The sequence below is a fragment of the Pelobates fuscus genome, chromosome 12 (genome assembly GCF_036172605.1).
Source record: "Pelobates fuscus isolate aPelFus1 chromosome 12, aPelFus1.pri, whole genome shotgun sequence".
In the NCBI taxonomy this organism is placed as follows: Eukaryota; Metazoa; Chordata; class Amphibia; order Anura; family Pelobatidae; genus Pelobates; species Pelobates fuscus.
In genome coordinates this window covers 58,827,254-58,852,392 of record NC_086328.1, presented here as the reverse complement: position 1 = coordinate 58,852,392, position 25,139 = coordinate 58,827,254, and the positions used below count along the sequence as shown (strand labels likewise).

General features: G+C 46.9%; 1 protein-coding gene across 1 annotated transcript in view; it reads right to left on the bottom strand.

The window, feature by feature from the left end:
* The window catches only part of SLC6A2 (solute carrier family 6 member 2), a 1,625,321-nt gene that overhangs the window by 641,723 nt on the left and 958,459 nt on the right, over positions 1 to 25,139 (bottom strand). The gene's annotated exons all lie outside the window — the stretch shown is intronic.

The window sequence follows — 25,139 nt, the reverse complement described above, 5'->3', positions numbered from 1 at the left end:
ACATGGATTTGCCATCAACATAGACATATTGAATCTGACTCACTCCCAGAAAATGCCAGGCATATGCTCCGCAACCTGCGGGTCACACTTAGGGGCCCAACCCGGTCGATTGACCAGTTGTTATTCGCCATCGAGGCCATACCTCCAGGATCCGGTACTATCAGCCGCTCCAACATGACGCTTTCTCGGGTCCTCGGCCTGGTATAGCCGAATCATGTGACCTTCGGATGAAGATCATCTAAAACTTAATTTATTACTCCGACATAGGGGGACCTGGCCTACCTAGGAGTTTCGGACCCCAACCAACTTCGGCCTGGACTCTGGAGTTCAAAGGAGGAACCTCTTCACGCCAACTGCATGGAACTATCTGCAGGTTTGTTCAACGTTTACAGCTTTCCCAGGGGAAGTGGTACTGCTCGCTACCTTCCGGCCTGGACTTATCACTGGTTGCCCACTTTGGACTGCAGTCGGATCTCACGTAGGATCGCTATCTATAGCGTCTGGACAAGTATTCGTCATTTGTGACAATGTCTGCGGGACGAGACACTCATGTGGCGGACGGCTTCATCCGACCATGGAGAGACCCCAATGATTGGTTACCTCACCCTCCAGGGTCTCGACTACTGGCATGATTAAATTCGGTACGAACTGCCATACGGAGCGGTTCTCCAGCTGGCTGCCGGACCCTCAGCAAGGCGAGGGACGTGTTTTCCAAGCTTGGTCTCCTTCGGGGCGTACGCATTCTGTTTACTTCCAGGATACTTCAGGCTTTGCTTCAGACCGAATTCCTGGGAGTGTCGTTTCGCCTGGCCACACCACTTCGGAGGAGTCCTCCGTGCTTTCCCCTTTTGCGGGAGTTTGCCATGGGAAGGCAATCTACGACTAGCTGTCTCCAGGTCCTGTGTGGGATCCACAGGGGTAGCCTGCCATGACTGGTGTCAGGAGAGATGTTTGGGTCCCTATGGCTGTCCCCATTGTCTGGCTGAGTTGCCCTCTCAGGGTAGGATCGTATGGGGCCATTCACGTCCTATGTCAGCTAGAGGACGACTCATGTGCGTTTTCGCAAGATTCTGGCATTGGTAAGGATCTCGTGGTCTGCAGTCTACCAAGAGGAGTATACCTTACAGGAGCCCTATCTCTTGCTATTCCTCAAGTCTAGTGGTATCGTGTGTTCTGCATTTCCTTGAGGAATGACCTGATGACAAGGACTTGCCTTGCGCCAGTTTTTCCGCTTACGGTTTTCCCCAGTACATCTTGGATTTCATGACGTTCTGACGTCATGGTATTGACGTAGTGTTTTCTTCCTTCTTGCCGTTCAGTACATCGGTTTCTGCTCCAGACATATTTCATTTCTATTCGTCCTCTGTGTTGTACCCCTACTCTCCGGATGGGCCACGGCTCTTACAGGTTGTACACGACCATGTAGATCCAGGATCTGGTTCTTCCCTCCGTCTACTCATGGACAGCTGTTGATTTCTGCGTACGGACGTTTTGATCTGTTTCTGCATTTTCTATACACCGCTGCTTGGTTTAGGGAATGGGTTTTCCATTCTCCTTTCATTTCAGTCCTATGTCATATTGCTTCTGGTTCTACTATTTGGGCGTTAAAATTGCAAATATGAAGCCTCCTGTCCTGCCATAAAATTAGGGATTATTCTAGCCTCGGTGAGGGAATAATCTAAATTTTATTAAAGACAGGAGGCGAATATTTCCCCCCCTTTTCTTACGTTCCCTCCCTGGATTTGGGTCTTATAATTAATTGGGGATATTGTTATGTTTTGTGAATGCATTGTTTTACATAATAAAGGTTATTTCTATTATTTAGTGATTGTCTGTGTGCATTTTTATTCATCATGTTTGTGTTGTAATTATGTTTCGTCCATGCCTTTTAGTTTAGGTAGATACTAGGTCTTCATAAGATCTGTAGACTTTGTTTATTCATCAGGTATTATAATGTGAAAGTGATATTGTATGGATATGACATCTTGCCTTGACAGTTTACTTTCACAATGTTTTCCTTTTTCTTGCAGTGTAATCTATTTTCTCTCTGGGCTTGACGATTTTTTTCTCTGGATATGTCTGCTACAAGGTGGATTCGTTGGTTTCCTTGCTCTCCTGCTCGACCTCATCAAAGAAAGAGGAAGTGGAAGAGCCTGCTTAGGGGTTTTATACTACTGTTGCTTTGTTCTGATTGGTTGTTTTGAAAAGTTCTGTTAACTGTTTCTTTGCTGCTGGAGGTTTCAGTAAAGAAGGTAAAGCAAATATTCGCCTCCTGTCTTTAATAAAATTTAGATTATTCCCTCACCGAGGCTAGAATAATCCCTAATTAAGCATTAATATCAATGTGTGGGGGACCAGGGGTAAGCTGCAGTGGCATTTGTAAATGTCAAAGTTGGAGGGCACCGGTCATTTGTCAGGTTAGGGTGGGACTTAGATAGGGTTGTTTAGTCATAGGTTCCGATCGGGGAGTGGTGAGGTAGGTGGAAATGGATAAATTAATTTTACTGGTCAGTAACTTGGTTAACAAAATGTTTCGGACAGGGCTAGGACCAGTAACCAAAAATGGTAAAAGTGTATTCCAGCGTCCTATACCATTGACCATTTCATCCAGTTGTATTTCAAAAATTATAGTGTTATGTCAGTGGTTATGGTGTTTTCAGTGGTTATGGTGTTTTCAGTGATTATGGTATTGTCAGTGGTTATGGTGTTTTCAGTGGTTATGGTATTGTCAGTGGTTATGGTGTTTTCAGTGGTTATGGTATTATCAGTGGTTATGGTGTTGTCAGTGATTATGGTATTGTCAGTGGTTATTGTGTTTTCAGTGATTATGGTATTGTCAGTGGTTATGGTGTTTTCAGTGATTATGGTTGTGGCGAAACCAACTTCGCCACTGTGAACTGGAGAAGCCTGGTTGCTAGCCTCCTGCCCTGCGACTACGGCCCATGGACATATTGCTCTATAAACACTATATTTGGGCATGTAATAATTTATATTGCTGCTACTGGCCCTTTAAAATCAGCGATGGACATATTGGGACTTTTGGGACTAATGTCCCTTTAAGACTTTGTAACATATCACAGTAATACTGTCTTAAATATTATGTAGGTATTTATGTGTTCAGTTAAACTGGGGATATGTAGAAATGTGTGTTTTATGTGTTAAATGTATCAGTATGTAATTTTATGTCTTTTACTGTCTTTTTGCAACCATGTGGTTAATGGAGTCTGACTCTAGTCCTAGATAATTGGATTACTTCTCCAATTATCTCCAGGGCAGAAGGGAGGAAGCCGGGATGCATTGTGGGGGATGTTTTACTTCTGTTTGAGTCAGATTGTGCCATGCTGCAAGCCAGGGCCCAAAAGATACTTTTAGTAACTTTTGAACCCCTGGTCGGATTCATGCCATTTTTTAATATGTTGTTCCCCTGAATGGATTGATTGTGGATATGTATTTTTATGTGAATGTGATGTATGGTTTTAAAGTTATGAAAGTTGTGTAAAAGTATAGTTTACTCTGTATGCATAATTGGATTATGTGTCACACTAAGGGGAAGGGATGGGTGGGAGGTAACATCTATGTCATTGGTTCTTTTATGCCTCCCCCTGGGTGTGGCCTGTATGTGTGAGTTGGAAATAAAAGCCAGACTGGGTGTCCCGGTCTAGAGTTCCTGTTTAACCCTCAAAATGAAGTGTCGTCTCGTTCTTGGGGGGAATTGGATTGTAAGCTGACTGCCAGGAGTGTAAGCGGATTGTATGCTTTTCTTGTTCAGCTGTTCCAGTTCGGAGTGTTATTTCGTATCCAGATCGGGAGTTTGGTGTTCTGCAGAAGCTGTGCCTGTCTCTAGGAAAGGGGATTATCGCCTAAACGGATTTTTCCCCTTTTATGCTGAAACGGTCCATTACAATTGGTGGCAAGCGGCGGGATCGTTCCTACAACCAGAGGGACAGCTACAGACAACACCATTCCTGGATTACAAAGTAAGGGCAACGCCAGTACTCGTACAGCGTCCCCACCAGCAGTCATGTTCTATCGATATGAAGGCGTAGAGTTTGCTACTGAGGTAATGAGGAGAATAGCCAAATATGGCCCGAATCCCCTGAAGGTGATTGTTGATGCAGCTATACAGCAACTGCTTGAAGAGAACCAGAGGTCACGTGATCTCGAGCACGATTTCATCCTGTTAATGGTGAGTCGTGGTCAAGAAGATGAGGTAGCCGATATCCTCCTCCAACACAAACCAGAGAAACCCAAAGTAGAGGACTGCATGGAGTGGTACTGGAAAGGCCCCCAGCAGGCAGTGTGAAGTGAAGGGAGAGGAGGGCAGCGTCCTCCCTCCCCAGCGGCAGTGTGTACCCCAGGGAGCTGATGGTGTCGTCCATCCTCCCCAGCGGTCGTGTGTGTCCCAGGGAGCCGAAGGTGCAGTCCTTCCTCCCCAGCGGCAGGCTGAGTTACAGGGGGCAGAGGTAGTTGTTCCTGCCCCCCAGCAGCAAAGTGATATGCCAAGAAGGCAGTGTGAAGTGAAGGGAGAGGAGAGCATCGTCCCCCCTCCCCAGCGGCAGTGTGTACCCCAGGGAGCTGATGGTGTCGTCCATCCTCCCCAGCGGCCGTGTGTGTCCCAGGGAGCCGAAGGTGCAGTCCTTCCTCCCCAGCGGCAGTGTGTAACCCAGGGAGCTGATGGTGTCGTCCATCCTCCCCAGCGGCAGTGTGTACCCCAGGGAGCCGAAGGTGCAGTCCTTCCTCCCCAGCGGCAGGCTGAGCTACAGGGGGCAGAGGTAGTTGTTCCTGCCCCCCAGCAGCAAAGTGATATGCCAAGAAGGCAGTGTGAAGTGAAGGGAGAGGAGAACAGCGTCCTCCCTCCCCAGCGGCAGTGTGTACCCCAGGGAGCTGATGGTGTCGTACATCCTCCCCAGCGGCAGTGTGTCCTGCAGGGAGCAGAGACAGTCAGTCTCGCACCCCAGCAGCCGGACCAGAGAATGAAAGGGGAGACAGCTGGTTCCCCTTTCCACCAGCAGAGAGAGTGCCAGGGAGAGGAGCCTGCTAACCCCTCTCCCCAGCGGCAGTTTACCATCCAGAGAGAGGAGCTTGTTACACCCTCTCTCCAGCGGCAGCCTAACCCACCAAGGGGAGATGTTAAGCCCCACAGCTGTGCAGATGGGACCGTAGTCTCTGCACTTACAGCACCAGGGGTAGGGACGGTCGGTCCTGTTCCCCAGCCACAGAGCGATATATCCAAAGGGGAGACAGTCGGTCTCCAGCAACCAGGCTCCAACCAGACTACTCCCGTGGTAGTGCTGGCAACAGGACAGAGTACCGCTGGTCTCTGCCCCCTCAGCAACCCACCAAGGCAGCCTACCAGCCCCCCACACAGCCGTGGTGAGGCACCTGAACCCGGACAAGATCCTCCCTCACCCAGGTGTAGTAACTATTTATTGTGGGTGGGCTGCTCTACTATTTCTGTTTTGTGGGTGGGTTGGTGGACTAACCAGGGCACTGACCGGCAGGAGGTCAGATACCCTGTTAGTCTAATTGGTAAAGGGGAGAATTGTGGTGAAACCAACTTCGCCACTGTGAACTGGAGAAGCCTGGTTGCTAGCCTCCTGCCCTGCGACTACGGCCCATGGACATATTGCTCTATAAACACTATATTTGGGCATGTAATAATTTATATTGCTGCTACTGGCCCTTTAAAATCAGCGATGGACATATTGGGACTTTTGGGACTAATGTCCCTTTAAGACTTTGTAACATATCACAGTAATACTGTCTTAAATATTATGTAGGTATTTATGTGTTCAGTTAAACTGGGGATATGTAGAAATGTGTGTTTTATGTGTTAAATGTATCAGTATGTAATTTTATGTCTTTTACTGTCTTTTTGCAACCATGTGGTTAATGGAGTTTGACTCTAGTCCTAGATAATTGGATTACTTCTCCAATTATCTCCAGGGCAGAAGGGAGGAAGCCGGGATGCATTGTGGGGGATGTTTTACTTCTGTTTGAGTCAGATTGTGCCATGCTGCAAGCCAGGGCCCAAAAGATACTTTTAGTAACTTTTGAACCCCTGGTCGGATTCATGCCATTTTTTAATATGTTGTTCCCCTGAATGGATTGATTGTGGATATGTATTTTTATGTGAATGTGATGTATGGTTTTAAAGTTATGAAAGTTGTGTAAAAGTATAGTTTACTCTGTATGCATAATGGGATTATGTGTCACACTAAGGGGAGGGGATGTGTGGGAGGTAACATCTATGTCATTGGTTCTTTTATGCCTCCCCCTGGGTGTGGCCTGTATGTGTGAGTTGGAAATAAAAGCCAGACTGGGTGTCCCGGTCTAGAGTTCCTGTTTAACCCTCAAAATGAAGTGTAGTCTCGTTCTTGGGGGGAATTGGATTGTAAGCTGACTGCCAGGAGTGTAAGCGGATTGTATGCTTTTCTTGTTCAGCTGTTCCAGTTCGGAGTGTTATTTCGTATCCAGATCGGGAGTTTGGTGTTCTGCAGAAGCTGTGCCTGTCTCTAGGAAAGGGGATTATCGCCTAAACTGATTTTTCCCCTTTTATGCTGAAACGGTCCGTTACAATGGTATTATCAGTGGTTATGGTATTATCAGTGGTTATGGTGTTGTCAGTGGTTATGGTATTATCAGTGGTTATGGTATTGTGTAATTGCTGAGAATTATCTGATTCAGTGGATCAGAGTTACTGTTATTAAGAATTCTCCTCACAATTTTGACTGCTAATAATAAAACTGAACAATAATAATAAAAAAAAAAAAACACTAAAATACCCTTCCACCAAAAATGGCCTCAGGGTACAAGAACCAGTTGGGGGGATAGGTAGGCACAGAGAGCACAGGTGGACATACCAGCTGCACCAGTTCTTGCTAAAGAATTTAGTTGAGGGATGGTCAGATGGGTCAGATTCCATTGGGGATGGACAAACCAGTTTTTGGTAACCATCTAGTAACACAAACTGTTTTAAACAGTCAAAATATGGAAACTGGTCATAGAATTCAAACATAATAGATACAGCCACATGTACACGCTGCACTAGATTTAAATCAAGACAGATTACCACAGAGGCCATTCTCTACTACATAAGGTAGCCAATTTAACCCAAAAATCACACACATTATATCCCTTTTTAAAGTTATTTAGCATGCATTCTAAGGGATCAACAATTTTTGAATTCTGGCGCATCCATACTTAGCAACGGAGCGTCTAATTCAAAGAAACACAACAAACACACCTCCAACAGTCACACTCGTTTCCCTGGCAACAGCACCATGTGGCACAGTTAATAGGTCAAACTCATACAACAAAACATACAGGGAATTCCAGTACACACACAGCTGTTACACCAGTCAGTAAATAACTAATACTGTGCCCTTTGGCGAAACTATACAGTCACCAACGCTATAATTCCCTATATCTGAATTACCCATCTATAACATACCCCAGTAACATCGTCTTTACAAACAGTAGTTATAGTACTGTTAGCATTGGTTAGAGTACAATTTAAAGTCACAGTTCAATTAGTAGTGGTTATGGTGTTAAACATACAACATAGACAACAGTTATTAGTAGTTATTTAAAATATCAGTAGTTATTATACATGGTTATGGTACCGTGCGCTATAATACAGTTACACACTATTCACACTCTCGCTAGACGGCAGAGCTCACGCTATCTGGCAAGATATACACTCTACTACAACAATCTTTAACACATTTACAATTCCCAACTAATCTATTGGCCAGTACCTTGATGGACTACCTAAAACAATTTACATCCGTTTTGGTTAGCCACGCTGCCCAAACACCACATATAGCGAACTAGAGGGTGGAATTTACACAGAACCCTCTTAGTCTATATACTCTATCAAAAATCTAGTGGGTTCCAAATTTACACGCCTTCCCACTTAGCCAAGATAGGTTGAGATCTAGCGGACCGAATTTACACAGACGCCGCTTAGTCTCCCGGTCCCTCCGACCTAGCGAACGTAATATACACCCTAGAACGCTAGTCTAGACAAGACACCGGTGTCCGGCTAGGGCTATTTACACCAGAACCCCGCCTGACTCCAAACCAAAATTAAACGGGCTTACTAAAGGGCGTTTAATTGAGCAGTGCGCCTTCGCTCCTTCCCTCCACTGGAGGGGGCAGATTCAATACACAAATAACCCCTTATGGGCCTACCGCACAATCGGTATCCAATACCCCTAGTGGGTCCACCGTCTAAAACAGTAGTCGTCCAACCTCCTCGTTCCTGAACCTGGGTTCACACTCATCGACGGGGGCACCCCAGCACTTACTACGTAGAGGCCGATGATCTCCTGGACAACAGACCAGTGGCGCCGAGACGAAAGGAGGTCCACGCAGAAGTTCAGGGGTGCAGACGTAGAGAACGTGGGCAAAGATAGACCGTCTCACGCCTCTGCTTCTCAGCTACCGTTGAACGATGAGCTTCCCGGCCCATTGCACCAAATGATACCGGAGAAACTGACGGAAGCCAAGCACAGAGAAGTGGACACAAGTTTCTTCAGGAAGGAAGAGATTCTTTATTCGATTCACCGACCGGGGCTCAGAGGGACTAATGTCACCAAAATACAACAAGATCTGAGCCCAGAACTGACTGTGTAAATGCATAATATAGACATATAGCTCCTCCTATAGTTAACTCTACCCACATATACTCTTTACACAATCAGCTGAACAAAGCCTAACTTCCCTTACCTGTTAGACCACATGGCTCACCCAGGACAATAGAGGAGGGGAAGTGTTTTCAGTTTCTGCATTCCTGCACTTGCTCAATACAGTGTTGATTGTATCTTAGCTACGTGTAACTGACTAACTGATACACCAACATTTACACATATGCCACATAGCAATCTTGTCCTAGTAAATTTATTTTTACAGAGATTCCACCACACATACACACATACAGACTTCTGAGTCCATACACACACACTGCTGAGTCCATCCACAGACAGACTGCTGAGTCCATACACACACACTGCTAAGCCCATACACACAGACTGCTGAGTCCATACACACACTGCTGACTCCATACACACATACAGACTGTTGAGTCCATACACACACACTGTTGAGTCCATACACACACACTGCTGGTTCCATACACACATACTGCTGAGTCCACACACACACACACACACTGCTGAGTCCATACACACACACACACACTGCTGAGTCCATACACACAGACTGCTGAATTCATACACACACACACTGCTGAGTCCATACACACAGACTGCTGAGTCCGTACACACACACACACACACACACAGACTGCTGAGTCCATACACACACACTGCTGAGTCCATACACACACACAGACTGCTGAGTCCGTACACACATACAGACTCCTGAGTCCATACATACACACACACACACATACACACTGCTGAGTCCATACACACACACACACACTGCTGAGTCCATACACACATACATACTGCTGAGTCCATACACACATACACACACACTGCTGAGTCCATACGCACACAAACTGCTGAGTCCATACACACACACAGACTGCTGAGTCCACACACACACTGCTGAGTCCATACATACACACACACACATACAGACTGCTGAGTCCATACACACATACAGACTGCTGAGTCCATTCACACTTACAGACTGCTGAGTCCATTCACACTTACAGACTGCTGAGTCCATACACACACACTGCTGGTTCCATACACACAGACTGCTGAGTCCACACACACACACACTGCTGAGTGCATACACACACACACACACACTGCTGAGTCCATACACACAGACTGCTGAATTCATACACACACTCTGCTGAGTCCATACACACAGACTGCTGAATCCACACACACACACTGCTGAGTCCGTACGTACACACACACACACACACACACACAGACTGCTGAGTCCATACACACACACTGCTGAGTCCATACACACACACAGACTGCTGAGTCCGTACACACATACAGACTCCTGAGTCCATACCTACACACATACACACATACACACTGCTGAGTCCATACACACACACACACACACACACACTGCTGAGTCCATACACACATACATACTACTGAGTCCATACACACATACACACACACTGCTGAGTCCATACACACACAAACTGCTGAGTCCATACACACACACAGACTGCTGAGTCCACACACACACTGCTGAGTCCATACATACACACACACACATACAGACTGCTGAGTCCATACACACATACAGACTGCTGAGTCCATTCACACTTACAGACTGCTGAGTCCATTCACACTTACAGACTGCTGAGTCCATACACACACACTGCTGAGTCCACACACACACACACACACTTTTGAGTCTACACACACACACACACACACACTGCTGAGTCCATACACACATGCAAACTGCTGAGTCCATACACACACACACAGACTGCTGAGCCCACACACACACACACACACACACACTGCTGAGTCCATACATACACACACACATACAGACTGCTGAGTCCATACACACATACAGACTGCTGAGTTCATTCACACTTACAGACTGCTGAGTCCATTCACACTTACAGACTGCTGAGTCCATACACACACACACACTGTTGAGTCCATACACACACACTGCTGGTTCCATACACACAGACTGCTGAGTCCACACACACACACACACACTGCTGAGTGCATACACACACACACACTGCTGAGTCCATACACACACACTGCTGAGTCCATACACACAGACTGCTGAATTCATTCACACACACACTGCTGAGTCCATACACACATACACACAGACTGCTGAGTCCATACGCACACAAACTGCTGAGTCCATACACACACACACACAGACTGCTGAGTCCAGACACACACAACCACACACACTGCTGAGTCCATACATACACACACACATACAGACTGCTGAGTCCATACACACATACAGACTGCTGAGTCCATTCACACTTACAGACTGCTGAGTCCATACACACACACTGTTGAGTCCATACACACACACTGTTGAGTCCATACACACACACACTGTTGAGTCCATACACACACACACTGTTGAGTCCATACACACACACTGTTGAGTCCATACACACACACTGCTGAGTCCACACACACACACACACTGCTGAGTGCATACACACACACACACTGCTGAGTCCATACACACAGACTGCTGAATTCATACACACACACACTGCTGAGTCCATACACACAGACTGCTGAATCCACACACACACACTGCTGAGTCCGTACACACACACACACACACACACAGACTGCTGAGTCCATACACACAGACTGCTGAGTCCATACACACATACAGACTCCTGAGTCCATACACACACACACACACACACTGCTGAGTCCATACACACACACACACACACACACACTGCTGAGTCCATACACACAAACATACTGCTGAGTCCATACACACATACACACACTGCTGAGTCCATACGCACACAAACTGCTGAGTCCATATACACACACAGACTGCTGAGTCCACACACACACACACACACACACACACACACACACACACTGCTGAGTCCATACATACACACACACATACAGACTGCTGAGTCCATACACACATACAGACTGCTGAGTCCATTCACACTTACAGACTGCTGAGTCCATTCACACACACAGACTGCTGAGTCCACACACACACACACACACACACACTGCTGAGTCCATACACACATACAGACTGCTGAGTCCATACACACATACAGACTGCTGAGTCCATACACACATACAGACTGCTGAGTCCATACACACATACAGACTGCTGAGTCCATACACACACACAGACTGCTGAGTTTATACACACATACAGACTGCTGAGTCCATACACACACACAGACCGCTGAGTCCATACACACACACTGCTGAGTCCATACACACATACAGACTGCTGAGTCCATACACATACAGACTGCTGAGTCCATACACACACACACTGCTGAGTCCATGCACGCATACAGAATGCTGAGTCCATACACACACACTGCTGAGCCAATACACACATACACACACACTGCTGAGTCCATACACACACAAACACAGGCTGCTGAATCCACACACACACACACACACACAGACTGCTGAGTTTATACATACACACACAGACTGCTGAGTTTATACATACACACACAGAGACTGCTGAGTCCATACACACATACAGACTGCTGAGTTCATACACACATACAGACTGCTGAGTCCATACACACATACAGACTGCTGAGTCCACACACACATATAGACTGCTGAGTCCACACACACATATAGACTGCTGAGTCCACACACACAGACTGCTGAGTCCACACACACACACACACACACACAGACAGACACACACACACACACTGTTGAGTCTACACACACACACACACACACAATGCTGAGTCCATACACACACACTGCTGAGTCCATACACACATACAGACTGCTGAGTCCATACACACACTGCTGAGTCCATACACAGACAGACTGCTGAGTCCATACACACACACTGCTAAGCCCATACACACAGACTGCTGAGTCCATACACACACTGCTGAGTCCATACACACAGACTGCTGAGTCCATACACACACACTGTTGAGTCCATACACACAGACTGCTGAGTACACACACACACACACACACACACACACACTGCTGAGTCCATACACACAGACTGCTGAATCCATACACACACACACACACACACACACACTGCTGAGTCCATACACACAGACTGCTGAATCCATACACACACACTGCTGAGTCCGCACACACACACACACACACTGCTGAGTCCGTACACACACACACTGCTAAGTCCATACACACACACACTGCTTAGTCCATACACACACACAGACTGCTGAGTCCACACACACACACAGACTGCTGAGTCCATACACACAAACACAGACAGCTGAGTCCATACACACATACAGACTGCTGAGTCCATACACACACACTGCTGAGTCCATACACACATACAGACTGCTGAGTCCATACACACACACACACTGCTGAGTCCATGCACACATACAGACTGCTGAGTCCATACACACACACTGCTGAGTCCATACACACATACACACACTGCTGAGTCCATACAAACATACAGACTGCTGAGTCCATACACACACACTGCTGAGTCCATACACACATACAGACTGCTGAGTCCATACAAACATACAGACTGCTGAGTCCATACACACACACTGCTGAGTCCATGCACACATACAGACTGCTGAGTCCATACACACATACAGACTGCTGAGTCCATACACACACACAGACTGCTGAGTCCATACACACATACAGACTGCTGAGTCCATACACACACACAGACCGCTGAGTCCATACACACACTCTGCTGAGTCCATACACACATACAGACTGCTGAGTCCATACACACACACACTGCTGAATCCATGCACACATACAGACTGCTGAGTCCATACACACACACTGCTGAGACAATACATGTGGCGAAACCAACCTCGCCACTGGGCCCTGGAGAAGCCTGTTTGCTAGCCTCCTACCTGCTGACTATGGCCCCTGGGTTATTTGGGGCATATTGTACTTTATATTGCTGCTACTGGCCCTTTAAAATCAGCGATGGACATATTGGGACTTTTGGGACTACTGTCCCTTTAAGACTGTGGAGCATATTCCAGTATACTGCCTTTAATATTACATATGTATTTATGTGTTGAGTTGAACCTGGGTTATGTATGCAGCATTCATCTGATTGTTCGGTAGAATCACTCCATTCATTATATTGAGTGAACCTACCGAACAACCAGACCACCCAGGAATAAGTGTGCCTCCAATTACAGTTTGCAACAATGTTGCAAACGGGTAATTGGCAATCAGTGTAATGTATTCTTTGTCCTCTGGGTGGCCGCCATTCGGGAAACAAACACGTGGCGGCGGCCATCTTAAACTACCGAACAGCGGTGTTTTGCCGTCGAGTGTCTGGAACTAAAATCGGACACTTCATACTTCCAGAAATTCGTATAGAAACTACCGAATGACCCGCCGTTCGGTAGAAAGAACCCCACAAACAAGGGAATTCATTCAAACCCTCTCCAGGCTCTATAACACAGGCAATTCGTCTGTTTTCATTCCCTTGTTTGTGACCGACCGCAGGGCCAAAATGCATGGAATTGTTTTCGGATACTTTACCCATGCGGTCGGTCAAATCTTTGGAACCCCATATCTCACGAACCGTTCAGCCGAATGACTTGAATTTTGAATATGTTGTCCCCCTGAATAAGGGCTATCCAGCGATGCTGGATTTAAAGGTGTACCCCCGGGTTTTGGGGTACATCCAGAACTTGGCTGAAAAGGTGTACCGGATAATTGGGTTTAATGTTATCTGAGGGGAGGGGATGTGTGGGCTGAACCATGTATGTGATTGGATATTTTATGCCTCCCCCTGGGTGTGGACTGTATGTGTATTATTGTAATAAAAGCCAGGCTGGATGAGCCAGTCCAGAGTTCCTGTTTTACCCTCAAAGTGATGTGTCGTCTCATTATTGGGGGAAGGATTTATTGCATGCTGTTCCAGTTGACTGCTAGGAGTACAAGCCTATTCGTATGGTTCCTATTCGATGGTCTACAGCATTCATATGCTCGAGAGAATTTAAAGGTTTCTCGGATTCGGTGATTGTGGTGTCTGCCAGAGTGCTTGGAGTCCTCAGGAAGCGCTAGGAGCATCCATTAACGGAGGTACCCGGTCGGGGTGCCAGGCGATCCGTTACAATACACACACACACACACACACACTGCTGAGTCCATACACACACAAACACAGACTGCTGAATCCACACACACACACACACAAACTGCTGAGTTTATACATACACACACACAGACTGCTGAGTTTATACATACACACACAGACTGCTGAGTTTATACATACACACAGAGACTGCTGAGTCCATACACACATACAGACTGCTGAGTTCATACACACATACAGACTGCTGAGTCCATACACACATACAGACTGCTGAGTCCACACACACATACAGACTGCTGAGTCCACACACACATATATACTGCTGAGTCCACACACACATATAGACTGCTGAGTCCACACACACAGACTGCTGAGTCCACACACACACACACACACAGACACACACACACACTGTTGAGTCCACACACACACACACACACTGCTGAGTCCATACACAGACACTGCTGAGTCCATACACACTTACAGACTGCTGAGTCCATACACACACACTGCTGAGTCCATACACAGACAGACTGCTGAGTCCATACACACACTGCTAAGCCCATACACACAGACTGCTGAGTCCATACACACAGACTGCTGAGTCCATACACACACACTGTTGAGTCCATACACACACACACACACACACTGCTCAGTCCACACACACACACACTGCTGAGTCCATACACACAGACTGCTGAATCCATACACACACACACACACTGCTGAGTCCATACACACAGACTGCTGAATCCATACACACACACTGCTGAGTCCGTACACACACACACACACACACACACACACACACACACACACACACTGCTGAGTCCATACACACACACACTGCTAAGTCCATACACACACACACACTGCTGAGTCCATACACACACACACACACAGACTGCTGAGTCCACACACACACAGACTGCTGAGTCCATACACACAAACACAGACTGCTGAGTCCATACACACATACAGACTGCTGAGTCCATACACACACACTGCTGAGTCCATACACACATACAGACTGCTGAGTCCATACACATACACACACTGCTGAGTCCATGCACACATACAGACTGCTGAGTCCATACACACACACTGCTGAGTCCATACAAACATACAGACTGCTGAGTCCATACACACACACTGCTGAGTCCATGCACACATACAGACTGCTGAGTCCATGCACACATACAGACTGCTGAGTCCATACACACACATTGCTAAGCCCATACACAAACACTGCTGAGTCCATACACACATAAACACACACTGCTGAGTCCATACACACACAAACACAGACTGCTGAGTCCATACACACACAAACACACACAGACAGACTGCTGAGTCCATACTGTGACGGAACCAATCTCGCCACATTGTTTTGGAGGAGCCTGGTTGCCCGCCTGCTGCCTTTGGACTATGGCCCTGGGAGATTGGGCCCTTTAAAAACAGTATTCGGCCATACCAGAGTGTATGTCACTCATTCTGGCCCTTTAAATACAGTGGGGTCATTTGGTACTTGCCCTGTGTGAGCTGTGGTAACCCAGATAGCTATGCCATGGAGCCTATTCATGTGATTAAAGACTTTGGCTCTATGGCGATTAAACTGTATTCGGTTGGTCTGAGTGCCATTCACCTAATAATGAGCACTCAGACCTGAGCTATCTGGGGATATGTGAAATGTCTGTGTGTTATGTGTAAAATGTGACTTTATGTATTTTAAAGTGTTTTATGTCGTTTTGCAACCATGTGGTTAATGGAGTCTGCCTCTAGTCCTGGATAATTGGATTACTTCTCCAATTATCTCCAGGGCAGAAGGGAGGAAACCGGGATGCATTGAGGGGATGTTTTTTCTGCCAGCCAGGGGGAACAAAAGATAATTTTGCTAACTTTTGAACCCCTGGTCTGATTCATGCCATTTTTTAATATGTTGTTCCCCTGAATGGATTGATTGAGGATATGTATTTTTATGTGAATGTGATGTATGGTTTTAAAGTTACGAAAGTTGTGTAAAAGTATATTTTGAACTGTATGCATAATGGGATTATGTGTCACACTAAGGGGAGGGGATGTGTGGGATGTAACATCTATGTAATTGGTTATTTTATGCCTCCCCCTGGGTGTGGCCTGTATGTGTACTCATGTAATAAAAACCAGGCTGGGTGCCCCAGCACCTCAGACCACTGCTTGACGCTCAACACGGAGCCTTGTCTCGTTCTTGGGGGGATTCACTGTATGCTGTTGGAGATTTATTGCTAGGAGTGTAAGCTGATGTATGCTTTTCCTGTTCGTCTGCTAGCAACTATTCGTGAGGTTCCAGTTTGGAGTGCTATTTTGTATCCAGTTCGGGAGTCTGGTGTTGTGCAGTAGCTTTGCCTGTCTCTCAGAAAGGGGCATATCGCCTAAACAGATTTTAACCCCTTGTCTGCTGAAACGGTCCGGTACACATACATACTGTAACGGACCGTTTCACTTACAAGAGGATAAAACCCAGTTTAGGCGATATCCCCCTTTTCCATAGGCCAGCAGCTACTACAATCACCAACCTTCCGAACTCCAATACACGAACCCTGGAATCAGCCGAACAGGAAAAGCATGCAATCCGCTTACACTCCTGGCAGTCAGCATACAATCCAATTCCCCAAAAAACGAGACGACACATCGGTTTGAGGGTCAAGCAGAATCTCAGGTCTGGAACACCCAGCCTGCTTTTTATTACAGTTCTGCACATACAGGACACACCCAGGGGGAGGCATAAAACAACCAATCAAGTAACAATACAACCCACACATCCCCTCCCCTCAGATAAGCTATTAACATAATTATTACATACAGTAAAATACAGTTTCCACACATACTCTGTAACTTTAAAACCATACATCACATTCACATAAAAATATATATCCACAATCAATCCATTCAGGGGAACAACATATTAAAAAATTGCATGAATCAGACCAGGGGTTCAAAAGTTAGTAAAAGTATATTTTGTTCCCCCTGGCTGGCAGTTTTTTAATCTGGAAAAGTAAAACATCCCCACAATGCATCCTGGCTTCCTCCCTTCTGCCCTGGAGATAATTGGATAAGTAATCCAATTATCTCCCAGGTCAAAGACAAACTCCATTACACATGTGGGGACCTAAATACAGGATTATGTTTTAAAATATATAAAGTCACTTTTTATACATTGCACACAGACATGTAACATATCCCCAGATAGCTCAGGTCTGCGTGCACATTATTAGGTGAATGGCACGCAGACCACACAAGTACAGTTTGTGACGAACCCTTCTGCATAGACCTGTATTGCTGGTTCGTCTGTTTGCCTTGAGTTCGTGGATTTCCTGTCCGTATGCCCTTGTTCGTATGATTTCCCTAGTACCGATTGAAACTACCGAACCAACGGCCACCCAGGAGAGGAGTGTGCGGCTTGTTAACACCTTGACCACAATTAGAACGTTGTGGTTAACCGCAAACACCTCTCCATTCCATTCGTACGGGTGGTCGTCGTTCGTATGCCGAACACGAGGCGGCGGCCATTTTGGACACGAGGCGAATCAGCGGTGTTCGGTGCAAAACCTATGGATCTAAAAACGGACTCTTTATCTACCGAACACCGCTGGAGACGGCCGCCCCCCTTCTATTTCCTTGAGGCGTACGAACACCGGTCAGTTCGGGAGTTTCTCTAATTCGTATGGACTTACCCAGGTAGCCGTCCCATGGAGTCATTCGTATACCGAAGGACTTATGAGAGAATTTGACTCCATGGCGATTGGACTATGTACATCGGACCTGAGCGCTATTCGGTAGGAATATGCCCTCAGATCCAGGCTATCTGGGGATACGTTGCACGAACACTATACAATCGGTATTTCTTATTTGATGTATTTTATTGTATTTTTCTTATTATGTTTTAAAATGGCGATGGTCTCTATCCTCTGAGATAATTAGGTTTCTCCCTAATTATCTCCGGGATAGGAAAGAATGACTTATGGGTAAAATGGGAAGGGCTTGTATTGAAGCCATTGCGATTGGCTACTGTATAATATATTTTACAGTCTTCCACAAGGTCCCCTAGGGGAGTGTCTACCTTGTGGAGACCTGCATAAATACCGGGCAGGTAGCCCCCATTAAACACATTCCTGTTTGACCTTCAAGACGGAGCTTTGTCTCGTTTGTGGAGGGATTTACTATTGGGACAGCGTTTTCGTTTATTTCTAGCTGTCAAAGGATTTCGGATGAATTGCTGATCGGGAGTTGCAGTATTCGTATGCTCCGTTCGGGAGTTTTACAATCGGTTGGAATAAAATTGCATTTCTGGAGAAAGGGGATTATCGACTAAACGGCGGCTTCATTCCCCTGGCGGTGAGTGTCGTAACACACATACAGACTGATGAGTCCACACACACATACAGACTGCTGAGTCCACACACTCAGACTGCTGAGTCCACACACACACACTGCTGAGTCCACACACACACACACACACACACACACACACACACACACACACACACACACACACACACACACACACACACACACACACTGTTGAGTCTACACACAAACACACAGACACACACTGCTGAGTCCATACACACACACACTCCTGAGTCCATACACACATACAGACTGCTGAGTCCATACACACTGTTGAGTCCATACAAACATACAGACTGCTGAGTCCATACACACACACTGCTGAGTCCATACACACATAAACACACACTGCTGAGTCCATACACACACACAGATTGCTGAGTCCATACACACACACATACTGCTGAGTCCATACATACACACACGTACAGACTGCTGAGTACATACACACATACAGACTGCTGAGTCCATACACACATACAGACTGCTGAGTCCATACACACATACAGACTGCTGAGTCCACACACACACACACACTGCTGAGTCCATACACACACACTGCTGAGTCCATACACACATACAGACTGCTGAGTCCATACACACATACAGACTGCTGAGTCCATACACACTGTTGAGTCCATACACACACACTGCTGAGTCATTACACACAGACTGCTGAATCCACACACACACACACACACTGCTGAGTCCATACACACAGACTGCTGAATCCATACACACACACCGCTGAGTCCGTACACACAAACACACACACACACACACACACACTGCTGAGTCCGTTTTCGTTTATTTCTAGCTGTCAAAGGATTTCGGATGAATTGCTGATCGGGAGTTGCAGTATTCGTATGCTCCGTTCGGGAGTTTTACAATCGGTTGGAATAAAATTGCATTTCTGGAGAAAGGGGATTATCGACTAAACGGCGGCTTCATTCCCCTGGCGGTGAGTGTCGTAACACACATACAGACTGATGAGTCCACACACACATACAGACTGCTGAGTCCACACACTCAGACTGCTGAGTCCACACACACACACTGCTGAGTCCACACACACACACACACACACACACACACACACACACACACACACACACTGTTGAGTCTACACACAAACACACAGACACACACTGCTGAGTCCATACACACACACACTCCTGAGTCCATACACACATACAGACTGCTGAGTCCATACACACTGTTGAGTCCATACAAACATACAGACTGCTGAGTCCATACACACACACTGCTGAGTCCATACACACATAAACACACACTGCTGAGTCCATACACACACACAGATTGCTGAGTCCATACACACACACATACTGCTGAGTCCATACATACACACACGTACAGACTGCTGAGTACATACACACATACAGACTGCTGAGTCCATACACACATACAGACTGCTGAGTCCATACACACATACAGACTGCTGAGTCCACACACACACACACACTGCTGAGTCCATACACACACACTGCTGAGTCCATACACACATACAGACTGCTGAGTCCATACACACATACAGACTGCTGAGTCCATACACACTGTTGAGTCCATACACACACACTGCTGAGTCATTACACACAGACTGCTGAATCCACACACACACACACACACTGCTGAGTCCATACACACAGACTGCTGAATCCATACACACACACCGCTGAGTCCGTACACACAAACACACACACACACACACACACACTGCTGAGTCCATACACACACACACTGCTAAGTCCATACACGCATACACTGCTGAGTCCATACACACACACTGCTGAGTCCATACACACATACAGACTGCTGAGTACATACACACATACAGACTGTTGAGTCCATACACACACACAGGCTGCTAAGTCCATACACACATACAGACTGCTGAGTCCATACACACAGAGACTGCTGAGTCCATACACACACACACACACACTGCTAAGTCCATACACGCATACACTGCTGAGTCCATACACACACACTGCTGAGTCCATACACACATACAGACTGCTGAGTCCATACACACATACAGACTGTTGAGTCCATACACACACACACAGGCTGCTAAGTCCATACACACAGAGACTGCTGAGTCCATACACACAGAGACTGCTGAGTCCATACACACATACAGACTGCTGAGTCCATACACACACGCACACTGCTAAGTCCATACACACATATAGACTGCTGAGTCCATACACCCACACTGCTGAGTCCTTACACACACACACACCGCTAAGTCCATACACACACAGACTGCTGGGTCCATGCACACACACTGCTGAGTCCATTCACACATACAGACTGCTGAGTCCATACACACACATACTGCTGAGTACATACACACATACAGACTGCTGAGTCCATACACACACAGACTGCTGAGTCCATACACACACACAGACTGCTGAGTCCATACACACATACAGACTGCTGAGTCCATACACACACACACTGCTGAGTCCATACACACAGACTGCTGAGTCCATACACACACACTGCTGAGTCCATACACACATACAGACTGCTGAGTCCATACACACATACAGACTGCTGAGTCCATACACACACACACTGCTGAGTCCATGCACACATACAGGCTGCTGAGTACATACACACACACTGCTGAGTCCATGCACACATAAACACACACTGCTAAGTCCATACACACACACTGCTGAGTCCATACACACATAAGCACACACTGCTGAGTCCATACACACACAAACACACACACACACACAGACTGCTGAGTCCATACACACACAGACTGCTGAGTCCATACACACACACAGACTGCTGAGTCCATACACACATACAGACTGCTGAGTCCATACACACACACTGCTGAGTCCATACACACAGACTGCTGAGTCCATACACACACACTGCTGAGTCCATACACACATACAGACTGCTGAGTCCATACACACACAGACTGCTGGGTCCATGCACACACACTGCTGAGTCCATTCACACATACAGACTGCTGAGTCCATACACACACATACTGCTGAGTCCATACACACACACACTGCTAAGTCCATACACACACACACTGCTAAGTCCATACACACACAGACTGCTGAGTCCATGCACACACACTGCTGAGTCCATACACACATAAACACACACTGCTAAGTCCATACACACACACTGCTGAGTCCATACACACATAAGCACACACTGCTGAGTCCATACACACACAAACACACACACACACAGACTGCTGAGTCCATACATACACACACATACAGACTGCTGAGTCCACACACACACACTGCTGAGTCCACACACACACACACTGCTGAGTCTACACACACACACACACACACTGCTGAGTCCATATACACACACTGCTGCGTCCATACACACATACAGACTGCTGAGTCCATACACACACACAGACTGCTGAGTCCATTCACACATACAGACTGCTGAGTCCACGTCCACACACACACACACACACACACACACACACTGCTGAGTACATACACACATACAGACTGCTGATTCCATACACACACACTGCTGAGTCCACACACACACACACACAGACTGCTGAGTCCATGCATACACACACACACACATACAGACTGCTGAGTCCATACACACATACAGACTGCTGAGTCCATACACACATACAGACTGCTGAGTCCATTCACACATACAGATTGCTGAGTTCATACACACATACAGACTGCTGAGTCCACACACACAGACTGCTAAGTCCACACACACACACACTGCTGAGTCCACACACACACACACACACACACACACACACACACTGTTGAGTCTACACACACACACACACACACACACACACTGCTGAGTCAATACACACATACAGATTGCTGAGTCCATACACACACAGACTGCTGAGTCCATACACACATACAGACTGCTGAGTCCATACACACACACACACTGCTGAGTCCATACACACATACAGACTGCTGAGTCCATACACCCACACTGCTGAGTCCATACACACACACACACACACTGCTGAGTTCACACACACACACACACACACACACACACACACACACACTGTTGAGTCTACACACACACACACACACACACACTGCTGAGTCAATACACACATACAGATTGCTGAGTCCATACACACACAGACTGCTGAGTCCATACACACATACAGACTGCTGAGTCCACACACACATACAGACTGCTGAGTCCACACACACATACAGACTGCTGAGTCCACACACACACACACACACACACACACACACACACTGCTGAGTCCACACACACACACACACACACACACACACACACACACACACACACACACACTGTTGAGTCTACACACACACACACACACACACACACTGCTGAGTCCATACACACACACTGCTGAGTCCATACACACATACAGACTGCTGAGTCCATACACACACACTGCTGAGTCCATACACAGACAGACTGCTGAGTCCATACACACACACTGCTTAGCCCATACACACAGACTGCTGAGTCCATACACACACTGCTGAGTCCATACACACATACAGACTGCTGAGTCCATACACACACACTGTTGAGTCCATACACACACACTGCTGAGTCCATACACACACACTGCTGAATCCATACACACACACTGCTGAGTCCGTACACACACTGCTAAGTCCACACACACACACACTGCTGAGTCCATACACACACTGCTGAGTCCATACACACATACAGACTGCTGAGTCCATACACACACACACACACTGCTGAGTCCATACACACATACAGACTGCTGAGTCCATACACACACACACTGCTGAGCCCATACACACATGCAGACTGCTGAGTCCATACACACAGACTGCTGAGTCCATACACACATACACACACACTGCTGAGTCCATACACACACACACACACACTGCTGAGTCCATACATACACACTGCTGAGTCCATACACACACACTGCTGAGTCCATACACACACAGATTGCTGAGCCCATACATACACACTGCTGAGTCCATACATACACACTGCTGAGTCCACACACACACACACTGCTGCATCCATACACACAGCCAGACTGCAGAGTCCATACACACACACTCTGCTGAGTCCACATACACACAGATGGCTGAGTCCACACACACACTGCTGAGTCCATACACACACACTGCTGAATCCATACACACACACTGCTGAGTCCATACATGCAGACTGCTGAGTCCATACACACACACTGCTGAGTCCATACATACAGACTGCTGTGTCCATACATACAGACTGCTGTGTCCATACATACAGACTGCTGAGTCCATACACACACAATACTGAGTCCATACACACACACTGCTGAGTCCATACACACACACAGACAGACTGCTGAGTCCATACACACACAGAAGCTTCCTCACTAGCAGACAGACAGACACACACACACACCTGAGCATATCAAGCCTACCTGTTGCTGTGGGTCAGACAGCCATCTTCTTGCCTTTCCAGCAGCAGCATGGTCTGCTGCTTAACGGCGGGGGGCTTATGTGCAGGAGACGTGGCTTAATTTGGGGATGGGGCCTGTGCCGGGGAAGCTGCTGAAAACACCCAGCACCTTCCAGCTGCTCTGTCCTGCATTCCCTCGGGCTGTGACACACTGTTACAGCCCGAGGGTATATAATTTAAGCACATGACCAGCAAGTTGCTGGCATTTGGGGGGCCCAAGGGGGGGCACAGCATGATGTAGGGGGGGGCATGGCCCCCTCTGCCCCCCCCCCCAGCGATGCCACTATGTGCGCATTCCAGATGTTGCTTAGCAACAGTTTGGAATGCTGTGTATATCTTCTCTGGGTGCCTCTTTCTGTTCGGCACTCCCACGTGCAAGCTGAACGCGGCTGCTGGACTCCACACACGAGGCTGGTGAGTTTATGTTTTATTATGTATATATATGAGCTTGAATC